This window comes from Dipodomys merriami, unplaced genomic scaffold (assembly GCF_024711535.1).
Source record: "Dipodomys merriami isolate MVZ:Mamm:240054 unplaced genomic scaffold, mDipMer1.0.p SCAF_10, whole genome shotgun sequence".
Lineage (NCBI taxonomy): Eukaryota > Metazoa > Chordata > Mammalia > Rodentia > Heteromyidae > Dipodomys > Dipodomys merriami.
The window spans coordinates 29871304-29885971 of NW_027202271.1; the positions used below are offsets into that span (position 1 = coordinate 29871304).

The following is a 14668-nucleotide window of genomic DNA, read 5'->3' on the forward strand; positions in this document are numbered from 1 at the left end:
AAAACAACAACAAAATTATAGGTTGGTTCTGTATGTCACATGTCTGGGTTCAGTGTGTCTAGCTTCTTTGTTTATGGTATCATCAGACTGATATCAAGATTTTTATTAAGACTACATAAAGTATAAAATAACCCAGGATGATTTTGTTAATAGTTGCATTCAGTAATAAAGCATACACACACACATGTAGGCATGCAACACATAGAGTAATCCCTTATAACCCATGAGGGATATGTACCAAGATTCCTATGAATATGTGTCTGAACCCTTTATATAATGTTTTTTTCTATACATACTTATCTGTGATAAAGAATAATTTATAAGTTAGGTTAAGTAGTAAGAATTGAACAACAATAATGATAATATAAAACAGTTATAGTGATATTGTAATAAAAATTATGTGAATATGACCAGTCTTTCCAAAATGACTTGTTTTGAAACAGGGTCTTGCTATGTAGGTAAGGCTGGCCTCAAATTTTAAATTCTCCTCTCTCAGCTACCTGTGTTCTGGGATTATATGAGTGCCTAACCACAGCTGTACCTGAGACAGCTCTCCATTTTTTTTTTTTTTTGGTTGGTCGTGGGGCTTGAACTCTGGGCCTGGGTGCTGTCCCTCAGCTCTTCAGCTCAAGGCTAGTGCTCTACCACTTGAGCCACAGCACCACTTCGGGTTTTCTGGTGGTTTATTGGAGACATGAGTCTCATGGACTTTCCAGGCTGCCTTTGAACCAAGATCCTCAGATCTCAGCCTCCTGAGTAGCTAGGATTACGGGTAACCAGTGCTCAGCTGAGTCAGCTCTTTAAGTGACTAAGATATGTAGCTTATGAAATGTGAGTGTACAGGGCAAAGGGATGATTCATGCCCTGAGCAGGACAGAGAAGGATCATGTAATATTTCACAAGAACCTCAGAATGATGCACAATTTAAACTGTTAAGTTGGTTTTTTCAGGAATATTTCAGTTAATATTTTTAGGCCATACTTGACTATGGATTACTGAAACACCAGAGAATAAAACCATGAATAAATGGGGGGACTACTATACTAATTTTTTTTTCTGGTAGAAAGTCTTATAATAATTATAATTTGTTAACGTACTGTTTTCTTTCTGTTTTTTTTTTTTTCTTTTTCCCTGTCCTTCCTTTCCCTTCCCCTTTTTGCTTTTCCTATTTTCTTTTCTTTTGTGTTACTGGGGATTGAACTTAGAGCCTTGAGTGTGCAAGCATTTACCAATAAGCTACATCCCTAGTCCTTGCTTTTTTGAGATAGACTTTCTGTATATATCCCAAGCTGACCTTGAATTTGAAATCCTGCTTCTACTTCCAGAGTATTTTGATTACAAGTATGCATTATGGTGCTCAAAAACATTATTGTAACTTAATTTTTATTTTTATTTTTGTGCTGGTCCTGGGCTTGAAATGAGCTTTTTTCCTCAAGGCTAGAGTTCAACCACTTGAGCCATAGCTTCACTTGTGGCTTTTTGGTAGTTAATTGGAAATAAGAGTCTATGGACTTTTCTGCCCTGGCTGGCTTCACACTGCAATTCTTTTTCAATTCTTTTTTTTTAATCCGGTCATGGGGCCTGAACTCTGGGCCTGGGCGCTGTCCCTCAGCTCTTCAGCTCAAGGCTAGGGCTCTACCACTTGAGCCACAGCGCCACTTCTGGCTTTTTTTTTTTTCCTGCTTATGTAGTGCTGAGGAATTGAACCCAGGGCCTCATGCATGCAAGGCAAGCGCTCTACCACTGAGCCACCTTCCTAGCCCCTCACACTGCAATTCTTAGGTCTCAGCCTTCTGAGAGCTAGGATTTCAGGTACCTACCTAGTGTATTGTAACTTTTTTTTTTTTTATTCAGTTCAAGGCGAGTGCCCTACTGCTTGAGCCACAGCGCCACTTCCGGTTTTCTAGTGGTTTATTGGAGATAAGAGTCTCACAGACTTTCCTGCTTGGGCTGGCTTTGAACCTCGATCCTCAGATCCTGAGTAGCTAGAATTACAAGCATAAGCCACCGGTGTTGGCTACTATTGTAACTTTTAAAACACAGAGGTAACATTTCCTTCCTCAAAATGGAATAACAATGTGAAATAAGTGGAAAACTAGCTTCAAGTTTTTCTTTTTAATTTGTTTGTAATTATGCATCTGATGGAATTCTTAATGTGTTTTGACTTACTATTCCAAAAAAGTACTTGGTGCTATGGGTTACCCAATATTAGGTATTGAGGAAATGGAAGCAAAGGAGGTCAAGCTGCTTTTGTGTAGTAGACAGTTTCAGCTTATTGTTTTGGGAATATAGTTTTGTGGACCTTTCTCTCTCTGTCTCTGTCTTTGTTTCTGTCTCTCTGTCTCTCTGTTTCTGTCTCTTTACAGTAGTGGGGAAATAATACTTGCTATATTATTAATCTATTTAGCTATAGAATTTAGTGGTAGATAAACACCAAGATCATTCTCATACTAAAAAAAATTGGATTCATTATATCAGTGAATGGTACTCTTTCCATAAATTGTTATTTTTATTTTTAGATATACAGGTGGTCTTAGTTATATTTAAGCAGGAATACCACTTGAAAGACTTGTAGGGGGCTGTGAAGGTGGCTTATTGGTAGAGTGCTTGCCTTGCATGCATGAGGCCCTGGGTTTGATTCCTCAGCACCACATAAGCAGAAAAAGCTGGAAGTGGCGCTGTGGCTCAAGTGGTAGAGCACTAGCCTTGAGCTGAAGAGCTGAGGGATGGCACTCAGGTCCAGATTCAAGCCCCACCACTGGCCAAAAGAAAAAAAAAAAAGAAAGACTTGTAGTAGAGCATAAAAATTCTATTAGACTTTGAGCCATGTTTTTGCCAGCAATTCAACATTTTGAGGACAGATAGCATCCCATTTCCAATTTGAGATTGGTACAAAAATGTCCTAGGGCTGAAAATAAGCATAGGAAATTGTACCAACAAAATCTTCTGTGTATTTGTAGTGGAGGAAATGGCCTTCATTGGGTTTTTGTGGAAAAGTATAATATAACTCATTATACTGCAAGCATAATAGATGGGGCCTCATATTTTGTGATTATTCTATATGATGAATTTTTAGTGCAGAATTCCAAGAATGTTTCTTCACCTCAATGCTTTGTATTTTTCTCTTTGATTAATTAGAACTTTCTCTTCAATCATTAATTTTTTTCTTTTCATATTTTCTTAATGTTTTATGTTAATAATATAATATTAATTATAACATTTAAATTTCTCCTAATGATCCAAGAAATTATGAGAAATTGAAGTTGTATCTAAATAGATTTTATTTTTACCCCAACACTGTTTGAATTGTCTAAAAAGAAATGCTTATTTTTTGTAAATTTCTCTTCATGGAGAAAAGTCACTTTTAGCCTTAGCACTTCTGGGAATTGTTTCAAATTTTAGTTTATTGTCTTAATGCTAATAAGAATTCCTAGAATCTGATTTTTTTTTTTTTTTTTTTTGGTCAGTTGTGGGGCTTGAACTCTGGGCCTGGGCGCTGTCCCTGAGCTCTTCAGGGAAAGCTTGCCTCTACCACTTGAGCCATAGCGCCACTTCCGGTTTTCTGGTGGTTTATTGGGGATAAGAGTCTCATGGACTTTCCTGCCTGGGCTGTCTTTGAACTACAGTCCTCAGATCTAAATATACATAAATAGAAATCTATTAATAGCTTATTACTGTTTTCACCTATTAGATAAAATTTGTAACACCAATAAAATTGTGGTTTATTACATAAAAATGTGGTTTGATAAGGTGTGGAATTTGTGCAGCCTCTTTTGACAGTTGTCAATGAAATATAAACAGTTAACAAGTGTCTACTTGTTCATTAAAGGGTAGATGTTTAAAATTGTTCATTAAAAATTTCATGTGTATGCAGGTTTGCTGATATATTTTTCAGAAAATTAAAAATAATAAAGTCACACCTGTAACGCTAGGTACTTAACAGGCTAAGTCCGAGTATCATAATTTGAGACCACTCCAGGCAGGAAAGTCTGTTGGAGTCTGATCTCCAGTTAATCAACAAAAAGCCAAAAATGGAACATGTGGCTCAAATGGTAGAATGCTAGCTTTAGTGAAATAGCTAAGGGATAGTATGCAGGCCCTGAGTTCAAGCTTCAATACTAGCAACACCCACACCCACACCCACACACCCACACACACCCACACCCATCTACCCACCCCCCCACCCCCCCACACACACTGGATTTTAATGCCCTTTAATTATTTGTAAATTTATTATATTGTCAAATATGAGTTAAGCAACTGTGTTTTAGGCTACCTTAGTCTATTTGTACTGCTGTGAAAGCAAACCATGACTTATAACTTCTATCTTTATATACAAGAAGAGCTTCATTAATTAAAAAAAAAGTGCATTGGATTCTAATGAAGTTCGTGGTTTTAATCTTGTGCTTTGAAGTGTTTTCTTTTTTTGGAATGAAGTTCTTTGCTTTAGACTATGTAGAAGTATGCTAATTAGATTATATTTAGTTGGCAAATTTGTGCCCACAGAAATGTGACTTTTAAAAAGTTGCAAGTTGCTACAGCTCTTGCAGATAAGAATATTTCCTGTTTTCTTTTGCATATTTAGTATTTTGTGTATTTTTCCATTTAGAGGCCTTTTACTTTGTCCATTTGTATCATTTGACATTCAGACTTAAAAGTTCAACTCAAACATCACTGATGCTTAAAAATACTGTCATTTAAAATGTCAACATTTGGATTTGACCTGAATTGCAAATGAGTTACAAATAAGAATTTTTATGAAATGTGTGTATTTATATGTATATAAATATACATGTACTTATGTATAGGTAAATATGTAAAGTATATTTGAGAAGGCTTTTGTTTTAAAAAGGCTTTTGTATTGCTACTTGTGCAAAATATTTTGCCAGTAGCCTACATACTATGTCTATCGGTTAATGAATCGTTAATAAAGGAAGACATAGACTTCTTCTTCTTTTTTTTTTTTTTTTTTGGTGCCAGTACAGGGTTTGTACTGAGGGCCTGGGCACTTTCTCTTAAGTTTTTCACTCTTATCTATCACTTAACCACTTGAGCCACTTTCAGCTTTTTGGTATTTGGAAATAAAAGTCTCTCAGACTTTTTCTGTCTTGTGGGATTTCAAACTGTGATCCTCAGGATCTCAGCCTCCTAAGTAGCTAGGAGTACATGCCTAAACTATGGGGACCCGTGGCGGTGGTATTTTTTTTTTTTTTTTTTTTGGGTCCGGTCGTGGGTCCTGAACTCTGGGCCTGGGCGCTGTCCCTCAGCTCTTCAGCTCAAGGCTAGCGCTCTACCACTTGAGCTACAGCGCCACTTCTGGCTTTTTTTCTTATGTGGTGCTGGGGAATCGAACCCAGGGCCTCATGCATGGAAGGCAAGCGCTTTACCACTGAGCCATCTTCCCAGCCCCGGCGGTGGTATATTTTTAATCCTTACCACTTGCAAACATTTATACAAATTTCCTTCCTCATTTTTCTCTTATATGCCAGGTTTTTAGGGAGTAAATTATTTAGTACTTAGATTACTATAACTTTACTACAATTTTTTTCAAGGTCAGGTCTCACAAAATTCACTGATTAATATTTCATTTCTTGTTCAATTTAATGTTTTCCCTAGTAATTATCTCTTCTTTAAATATTTTTGTACTTTTTATTTTGTACCTATTGCTATTTTTTTGGGTGGTTTGAATTTGGCATCTTGTTTACTCAGTTTGCTTGTTTGCTTCTTTACTTTTGAAATAGATAAAAACAACTTAGAAAGGTAAAGAAGAATTTTCAATTTTTAGTATTGCAATGCTGTTTTGTTTTCATTGTGCCTCAGATACCAGAATCTCTTCAGCATAAGTCAGTTTGCTGCTGCTTCTTCTTTTTTGTTGTTGTTTTTATTGTAGTTAAATATAACACCATAAGACTTAAACATTGTAACCATTTTAACATGTACTATTCAGTAGTATTAAATACACTATACTGTTGTGTACCCATCACACTGTTCATCCTCAGAACTTTTTCATCATTCCAAACTGAAAAGGTCTCTAACAATATCTCCCATTTCCCGTTCTCCTTTCCCTTAGTAACTATGACTCCATTTTCTCTCATTGTCAGCTTGCTTTGGAATGTCTCTTCTCTCTCAGATTTAGAATTATCTTTTTTGATTTTATGTTATTTTTAAATTTTGGGGTTTCTTTTGTTAAGAATGTAGTATAAATTTACAAGCATGTCAAACATAGTAAGTCTTATAGTCTTCACATTAGCTATACAACTAGATAGATGGACTCCTTTGCCACGGGTTCCATTATGCTTACCGTGTAGTGATAGGGATTTAGCCAGAATGCCTGAGTTCACAGAAATAAGGGTTTTTTCACTGTTTTGTCTTTCAGATTCTTTACCTCTAAGATAGGAATACCTACTATGTAATATTACATAAGATTAAATTAATACATCTTAAGTATTGTATTGGTGCCTTGCATATTGTTTGTGGGGACGCTAGAATCTGTGAGTGAAAAACAAGGAGACAAATTTAGCTAGTATTTATTTAAAGCATTGACACTTGAAGTTCTTGTGTTCTAATGTTATCTCCATGGACAGTAATAGACGATGGTATTTAAATGGAGAAGTAATGTATCCAGTGTTAAATACTCATAGAGCTTTGCCATATTGTTTAAAATTCTATGAATCTCAAGACTTAAAAAAACATGTAAAATGGACAAACTATTAGTAGCTATGAAGTTTGTTCTGGGGGTTGGGGAAGCAGTGTATGTAACCTAAAAAAATTAGACAACTCAATAACTATTGACTGCTTTTATTGTTACCATTTTCCTAAACTCATTTCCTTCTCATTGCATTTTTTTCCACCATCTTCATCCAGTCAAACTAAACTGAGGATGGCAGTGTTTTGTATTGTCTGGCAGCTCTCACTGCTTTTGTAATAGCCATCACAAGGTCTCTTACCTTTGTCACAAAGACTTCACAGAGCTGTCAACTCTTAACTATGCCTCTGTCATTTTAGAAGAAGGGAAAATAGTACATGTCTCTTAGGTTTGCCTTTTTTGTTTCTTTATATACACATTTTCTTTTGGGTTTCACATACTTTTTGTTCTTGTACTGTTTTGATAGGAGTTTGTTAGCTCCACATTTATTTTTAGTGTTTTGGCTGTTCCTGTTGTTGCTTCATCGCATAATTACTCTTCATAATAGAGTAGTAATTCAGAACTAGCTTTAGGTCCTTTTTAGTGTTATTTCTAGACCTCTCATATAAAACACAAATATAGCTAGTCTTATAAGGCTGACGTATACTTGTCTCATTTAAAGGTTTGATTTTGTATGAACTTTCTCCTTTTATGCCCATGTAAAAAGCAATGTTTAGTATGAGGTAAACAAATGCAAAGGAACTTTTTCCTAAGGGATTATGGTGTTATTTTATAAGGCTGGTTCACTGAAACTAGAAAACAATTTTTTTTTTGGTTAATTGGCATCAAGGTTTTGAAATACGCTATCTTTTGAAAGTGCAATAAATAACTAGTATATTGTAATTGGTGATTAATGAAATAGTCCTTAATAATTCATAAACAAAAATCGATTTAACTTCGTAAGCATTACATGTGACTTGATAAAATTATCTTTTTTTCTCCTTTTTTGGTAGGTTGTGGGACTTGAACTCTGGGCTTGGGCGCTGTCCTTGTGCTCTTCAGCTCAAGGTGAGCGCTCTACCACTTGAGCCACAGCGCCACTTAGAGTTTTCTAGTGGTTTATTAGAGATATGAATCTCAGGGACTTTCCTTTCCCAGGCTGGCTTTGAATCATGATCCTCAGATCTCAGCCTCCTGAGTAGCTAGGATTACAGGCATGAGCCATCAGCGCCTGGCTTGATAACATTTTCTACAGTGATAACTATAGGTTATTAATAAATAATCATAAATTAGAGTTTATATTAAAATATAAAGTTGGGTTTGAAATTACTTACCTTGGATTTAGTATTTTATTAAATACAGATTTAATGCCATATGGTATTCAGTTAGCTTCATTGTGACTTATTTGAAGGGAAAGATGAGATGTTTTAATGATACTACTCAACTAAGAATTAGAAGGCAGTTTCTATTTTTTTTTTCTTTTTATCGGTTGTGGGTCTTGAACTCTGGGCCTGGGCATTCTTCCTGAGCTCTTCAGCTCAAGGCGAGCGCTCTACTTCTTGAGCTACATCTCCATTTCCAGTTTTCTGGTGGTTAACTGGAGATAAGAGTGTTACAGACATTCCTGCCTGGTTGGCTTTGCCAGCTTGAAGACAGTTTCTTTAGAAAAGTGTTTTAACCCTCCAGGCTTCACCTACTCCAGTCCTATGATCATCATGAACTTTTTTTTTTTTTTTTTGGTTGGTTGTGGGGCCTGAACTCTGGGCCTGGGCGTTGTCCCTCAGCTCTTCAGCTCAAGGCTAGCACTCTACCACTTGAACCACAGCAGCACATCCAGCTTTTCTGCTTATGTGGTGCTAAGGAATCGAACCCAGGGCCTCATGCATTCGAGTCAAGCACTCTACCACTGAGCTATCTTCCCAGCCCCTCATCATGAACTTTAAAGTTTAATGACACCCATTTCCAACATTCAGAGTTTTTCTCGTCTTTTGAGTACATTAGGCATATATTACATATCAGTATCTCCCAATGCTTGGTATATTTTTCCCATTTTATTCTAAAAGGAGTATAACTTTTTAAAGCTATGCTTGATTATTATTCTGTTTATCAAAACATAAAGTAAGCTGGGTGCTGGTGCTCATACCTTTAATCCTTGCTACTCAGGAAGCTTAGATCTGAGGATCTGGGTTTGAAGCTGGTTTGGGCAGGAAAGTTCATGAGACTTATCTGCAATTCACTACTAAAAAGTGGAAGTGGAGCTGTAGCTCTGGTGGTAGAGCACTGATCTTGAGCAAAAAAGCTCCAATAGCTGGGCATTAGTGGTTCACACCTGTAATCCTAGCCACTCAGTAGGCTGAGATCTGAGGATCACAGTTTAAAGCCAGCCCAGGCAGGAAAGTTCCTGAGACTTATCTCCAATTAATCACCTAACTAACTAACTAACTAACTAACTAACTAAATACAGAAGTGGAGCTGTGTCTCAAGTGATAGAGCATTAATCCTGAACAAAAGAAGCTTTGGGACAGTGCCCAGGCCAGAGTTCAAGCTCCTGGACTGGCATAGAAACAAAAAGAAATTCAAGCCTCTAATTGCCACAAAAAACACATAAAGTGGTTCCTCCTTATCCAAGATATGCTTCAAGACCTCCAGTGGATAACTGTAATCATCCATCACTTTTTTCTTTTTTTTTTTTTAATATTATTTTATTTTATTTGAGAACATACTGTACAGAGGGGCTACAATTACATGGGCAGGATAATGCATACATTTCTTACCAAGCATTGCAGCCTCTTCCTTTGTTTACCCTTCACCTCCCTTCCCAGCCTCCCCCCTACCCCCCACTTTTTTCTTATAACATATATCTGTGATAAAGTTTATAAATCAAGCATATTAAGAGATTAACAATAACTAGTAGTAAAATAGGACAGTTGTAAGATATACCATAATAAAATTTCCAGAATCACTATTAAGGCTCAGTGCTCTGTAAGTACACAGAAATTGTTTGAATACAAATACCAAGACAGTCAGTCTGATAACCGAAACTTCTAAGTGATTAATGGATAGGTTGTATGAACAGCATTACTGTCCTGCACAGATTGAAAGCTTACTCCCTGTGTGGGAAATAGCATGGTAGTATATTTCAAAATGTAGTCTCTAACTTAAAACACAAATTGTTGGGTTGAGATGTAGCTCAGAGATAGAACATGCGTGCTTAGCATGTAGGAGGCTCTGGTTCATTCTCTCTAGCAACCACCCCCGCTCCCCAAACCACCAAGAAGAAAAAAGAGAATGAAACCCTTCAATAGTTCATTTTGGGAATTTTTTGTTTAATATTTTCTAATCTTTAACTGAAAACATGGAATGTGAAACTGGATAAAGGTGGACTATTACAGTTTCAACTCTAGTGGCAACTGGCTCCTGAGACTTTCACAAAATCACATTTTGTCTTCAGCTTTACTCTTTACAAAACTTGTGTTATGTTTATACTATCAAGTAATAAGATCAACAGACTTGAGCTTTAATGTTTTTAGACACTAGAGAAAGCATTACTGAACTATAAAAGAAGTGGGGAGAAATTTAACAGGAAGAGGAATATAATCAGTTTATGACAAAACTGGCTTATTGTGCGCTGTTTTTTTTAACAGAAGAGTCCGTTATTTTGTCATGCAGATGTTTACTGAGCTACTTATTAAAAGAGAGGAATATGTGATACTTATAAAATTTGACCCTAATGACTCTTAAGCAGAAATGTCTTTTTGGTTATGGACCATCAGGTATAAAGCTCCTGTTGCAAGAAAGCTGCTGGAAACACCTGGGTGTCAGGCATGCTGGGATAATTTGTTGGCTCAGTGAATGCTATTTTTTGCATGTATTTTTTTTTTGGGTGTCACCACTGTTCCTTTGACAGTATCTTTTGAAATAAATCTAAAGTGGCCTACACATTTCACTTTCTAAATTAGGAAAATGATTAGTAAAAGTAAGGTTCCAGGAATTTCCATAATAAGTCTGTAAGTTGAAAGTGGACAATAATAAGTTTTGTGTTTCGAGAGATTGAAGTCTTTTTTTTTTCTTCTTTCTAAAATAGTCTTTTTCTATGGGACAGGGCAGATGAGAATGGATGTAACCCCTATCTGAAGTGTCAGAATTCCTGGAGGTATTAAAAATAATTTAAGCCTATGTAATTTAAAAGGTGGTTGTTAGGTGATAGAACTCAGTGGCTCATCAAATTAGTGCAAGGGTTAGTGAATCAGATTTAGGGCTCACCAGCCAGAAACAATGTCCAAAATCACACTGCATAATAAATCACAATTCCTGTGAGGATGGCAGTGTCATCTACAGACAGACAGACGCCACAGTCTACCACAGTGGCTCTGCGGGCTCTCTCTAAATGATGCCACCTCTGCCCCAGACTTGACCTTGCTACAACTGCTCCACCATTTGTATGAGAGCAAGATCCTCCAGTCTCTGCTTCTCCTGCTTGCTTGTTTCCCATTCCTAGTCTGTTTGGCAAAGCACATATAGACAGATAGGAAATGTGAGAAAGTGTTTAACCCTCAAATCACAAAATGAGTAAATTTCTCAGTGTTAAGATGTGGAAAAGTGTTGTTTCACCTGAAGAAATGAAGTGGGAAAAGTTCAGACAGAGTTTGCTGAACTTAATTATTTTGCATGTTTGTTGAACCTATATCTACTATTTTTTCTATTATTTTTTAGTAAGATTTTAGTACATTTAGCTCAAAACTGTATAGATTTGTTTCAATGAGTCCACTAATGTAGACTGTATATATTCATGTTTTTCTGATTGAAAGAAAGTTGAAAATTTTGTGACTTTCATTTATCTATTTTCAACCAACACTGATTTTTTTTTTTTTTTTTTTTTTTTTTTTGGTGGGGAGAGAGGGTGGTGATAGTGGTAGTGGTGTTAGTATTGGGAGTTGAACTCAGGGTCTGGAGCAGTAAAGCACTCTGCCATTGAACTACAGCCTCAAGCCAATTTTCTGATTCTTTACTATTGTTATACTTTGTTTTTACAGGCTGAAAACTGTTACATGATTTCTTTCTGAAAATCAGTGCTTGAACCATATTATTAAGTAAGATAGATAGGCAGACATGAAGAAGAGTGGAGATAGACTATCCAAGATTGAGGAAGAAACTCCCTCGCTCAACATTTTCCTTTCCTCTCTTTTTTTTGGTTAGTCATGGGGCTTGAAGTTGGGGCCTAGGCACTGTCTCTGAGCTTTTGTGCTCAAGGCTGGCACTCTACCACTTTGAGCCACAGGGCCACTTACAGTTTTCTGGTGGTTAATTGGAGATAAGCGTCTCACGGGTACATTTTTGCCCTGGCTGGTTTCAAACCACGATCCTCAGATCTCAGACTCCTGAATAGCTAGGATTATAGCAGTGAGGCACCAGTGCCTGGCCCTCTATTCTTTCTTTTCCTTCTTCCCGTCTTCCTACCTTCTTCTCTTTCCCTCTTTCTTTTCCTCTTCTCCTCTCTTTCCACAGACACACAGATGGAAAGAAGGCGAGAGATGCATGAAAGGGACATACATGTTCACAGCATACAAGCAGCATTTTTGTATTTTTTGCTACTTGTGTGGTTATGTTAAAAAACATTGAAACTCTCCTGCCTTAGGAAAATCATTTTATTATGTTTGAAAAAATACTTTCCCTAAACCGTAGGTTTGGGTCTTAAACTTTGCTACCAGTTTACTTTTTAAATTCACTTAAACATTTCTAGTTTAAAGCTGAACTTTTTTCTGATACCTAGAAGTAATAAGTAGGAGCTAAATTTAACTTGGGAAGTATCCAACTTGGTTTGTTGGAGGAAAGTTATAAAGCCAAACTCCCATACTTTCTAATGTTAACCAAGTTAGTGTATTTCTTCTTAAGCCACAAGTCTTATTAATTGCCTTAGTACAGGTCTTTCTTGTGCTAGCAAACAGCACTTTATAATAATGTTATTTTATTCACTTCAGTAAGCAGCTGGGTGTGTGTGTGTGTGTGTGTGTGTGTGTGTGTGTGTGTGTGTGTGTGTGTGTGTGTGTGTGTGTGTGTGTGTGTGTGTGTGTGTGTGTGTGTGTGTGTGTGTGTCTGAGCTGCTTTTGCATTAGTGCTCTATTACTTGATCTATAGCTCCATGTTTTTTGAGTTTAGTGGAGATAACAAACTCACAGACTTTCTTGCGCAGGCTGGCTTCGAACTACAGTCCTCAGATCTCAGCCTCTTGAGTAACTAGGATTATAGTTGTGAACCATCAATATCCAACTTGCAACTATATATATATATTTTTTTTGTCAGTCGTGGGGCCTGAACTCTGGGCCTGGGCACTGTCCCTCAGCTCTTCACTCAAGGCGAGTGCTCTACCACTTGAGCCTCAGCCCCACTGCCGGCTTTTTCTGCTTATGTGGTGCTGAGGAATCGAACCCAGACCCTTATGCATGCAAGGTAAGCACTCTACCACTGAGCCACCTTCCCAGCCCCGCAACTATAAATTTTTATAAAATTTAATAAATTGAATGCTCTTTTCCATGTATGCATCTCTTTTGAATATTGTTGAAGATTTAGAAGAAAATTACTCTGGAATTTTTTTTGCTTAATGTTCTAAATGGGATCACAATGTAAGGATATAATATTGTTTTTTACTTAAAAATGCATTTCATATCATGATCTGGAATGTGAGTTGTGTGTCTATATTTAAAACATACAAAGCCCATGCTTGGCTCATGCCTATAATCCTAGCTACTCAGAAGGCTAGGATCTGAGGATCATGGTTTGAAGCCCAAAGTCTGTGAGACACTTTTTTTTTTTTTTGCTAGTCTCATTGTATTTATTAACTTATGTTTTATTTAGATTATATTGTAAAGATGATATATAGAAGGGTTACAGTTACATAACTGAAGTAATAAGTACATTTCTTTTTGAGCAGTGTTACCTCTCCCTCATTTTCTCCCACTTTTTCCCCTCCTGACCTACTTCCCCCCAGGTTGTAAAATTCATTTCCAACATAATGTCTAATGAGTTATCACTGTTGAATTGGTTCACCCTTTGTCCCATTGTTTCTGTGATTCCCCTTCTCCTCCCAAAGCAGATAAATTTAAACTAAAAAGCCACAAGTGGTGCTGTGACCAGAGCACAAAGAGGCTCAGAGACAGTGCCCCGGACCTGAGTTCAAGCCCCAGGAGTGGCAAAAAAAAAGTTCTGGAGGCTTTGAGTGTGGCTCAAGTGGTAGAGTGCTTGCCTACTAAAGCCTTGAGTTCAAGCTTCAGTAAAACAGCCTGACATACAAATACAAATGCACACAACAAACGAAAAGTTTGTTTATTTATTTATTTATTTTTGTTGGTCGTGGGGCTTGAACTCTGGGCCTGCGCGTTGTCCTTGCGCTCTTCAGTTCAAGGTGAGCGCTCTACTGCTTGAGCCACAGTGTCACTTCTGGTTTTCTAGTGGTTTATTGGAGATAAGAGTCTCAGGAAGTTCCTGCCCGGGCTGGTTTTGAACCGAGATCCTCAGATTTCAGCCTCCTTAGTAGCTAGGATTACAAGCATGAGCCAAAGGCGCCCAGCAAATAAAAGTTTTAAAGTGTGATGCTCATTTTGTATGACGTGACAGAAGGAGAAAGGGGACAATTATAGACTACAGAGAAGACAACTACAGATTACAGAAGAGACAATTACAGACTATAGTTTCAAGAGATATTTACTTCACACTCAACACGGTACCATTTCTTTAAAATGCAAATCAAAAAAGCAAACACTAGAGGTGCTGCCTCAAACATGGATTTAAAAACCATACAGACCCCCATTGCAACAATGAGATGTACAAGTTGTTATGTCGAAAACAAACTTTACAACTTTCGTGCAGGGGGCGGGGGGGGGGATGGCGAGGGGAGGATTGGGGAGGGGGGGGAGGATGGGAAGGGATGGGAAGGGGAAACAAAGGAGGAGGCTACATGCTTGATAAGAAATGTACTCTTTATCTTGCCCATGTAATTGTAACTCCTCTGTACAGTATTTTCACAATAAAAAAAATTCCAAAAAAAAC

At 37.2% G+C, this 14668-nt stretch overlaps 1 protein-coding gene across 4 annotated transcripts in view; it reads left to right on the forward strand.

Annotated features, from left to right (window-relative positions):
- The window catches only part of Frs2 (fibroblast growth factor receptor substrate 2), an 88759-nt gene that overhangs the window by 39782 nt on the left and 34309 nt on the right, over positions 1–14668 (forward strand). The window contains exon 1 of one of the 4 annotated variants that reach the window (XM_069988446.1): positions 13048–13072. The exons of the other annotated variants lie outside the window; for them this stretch is intronic. The gene's annotated coding sequence lies outside the window, so the exon portion shown is untranslated. Of the gene's footprint in view, positions 1–13047; positions 13073–14668 lie in introns of those variants that run through there. 4 annotated transcript variants of the gene reach the window in all.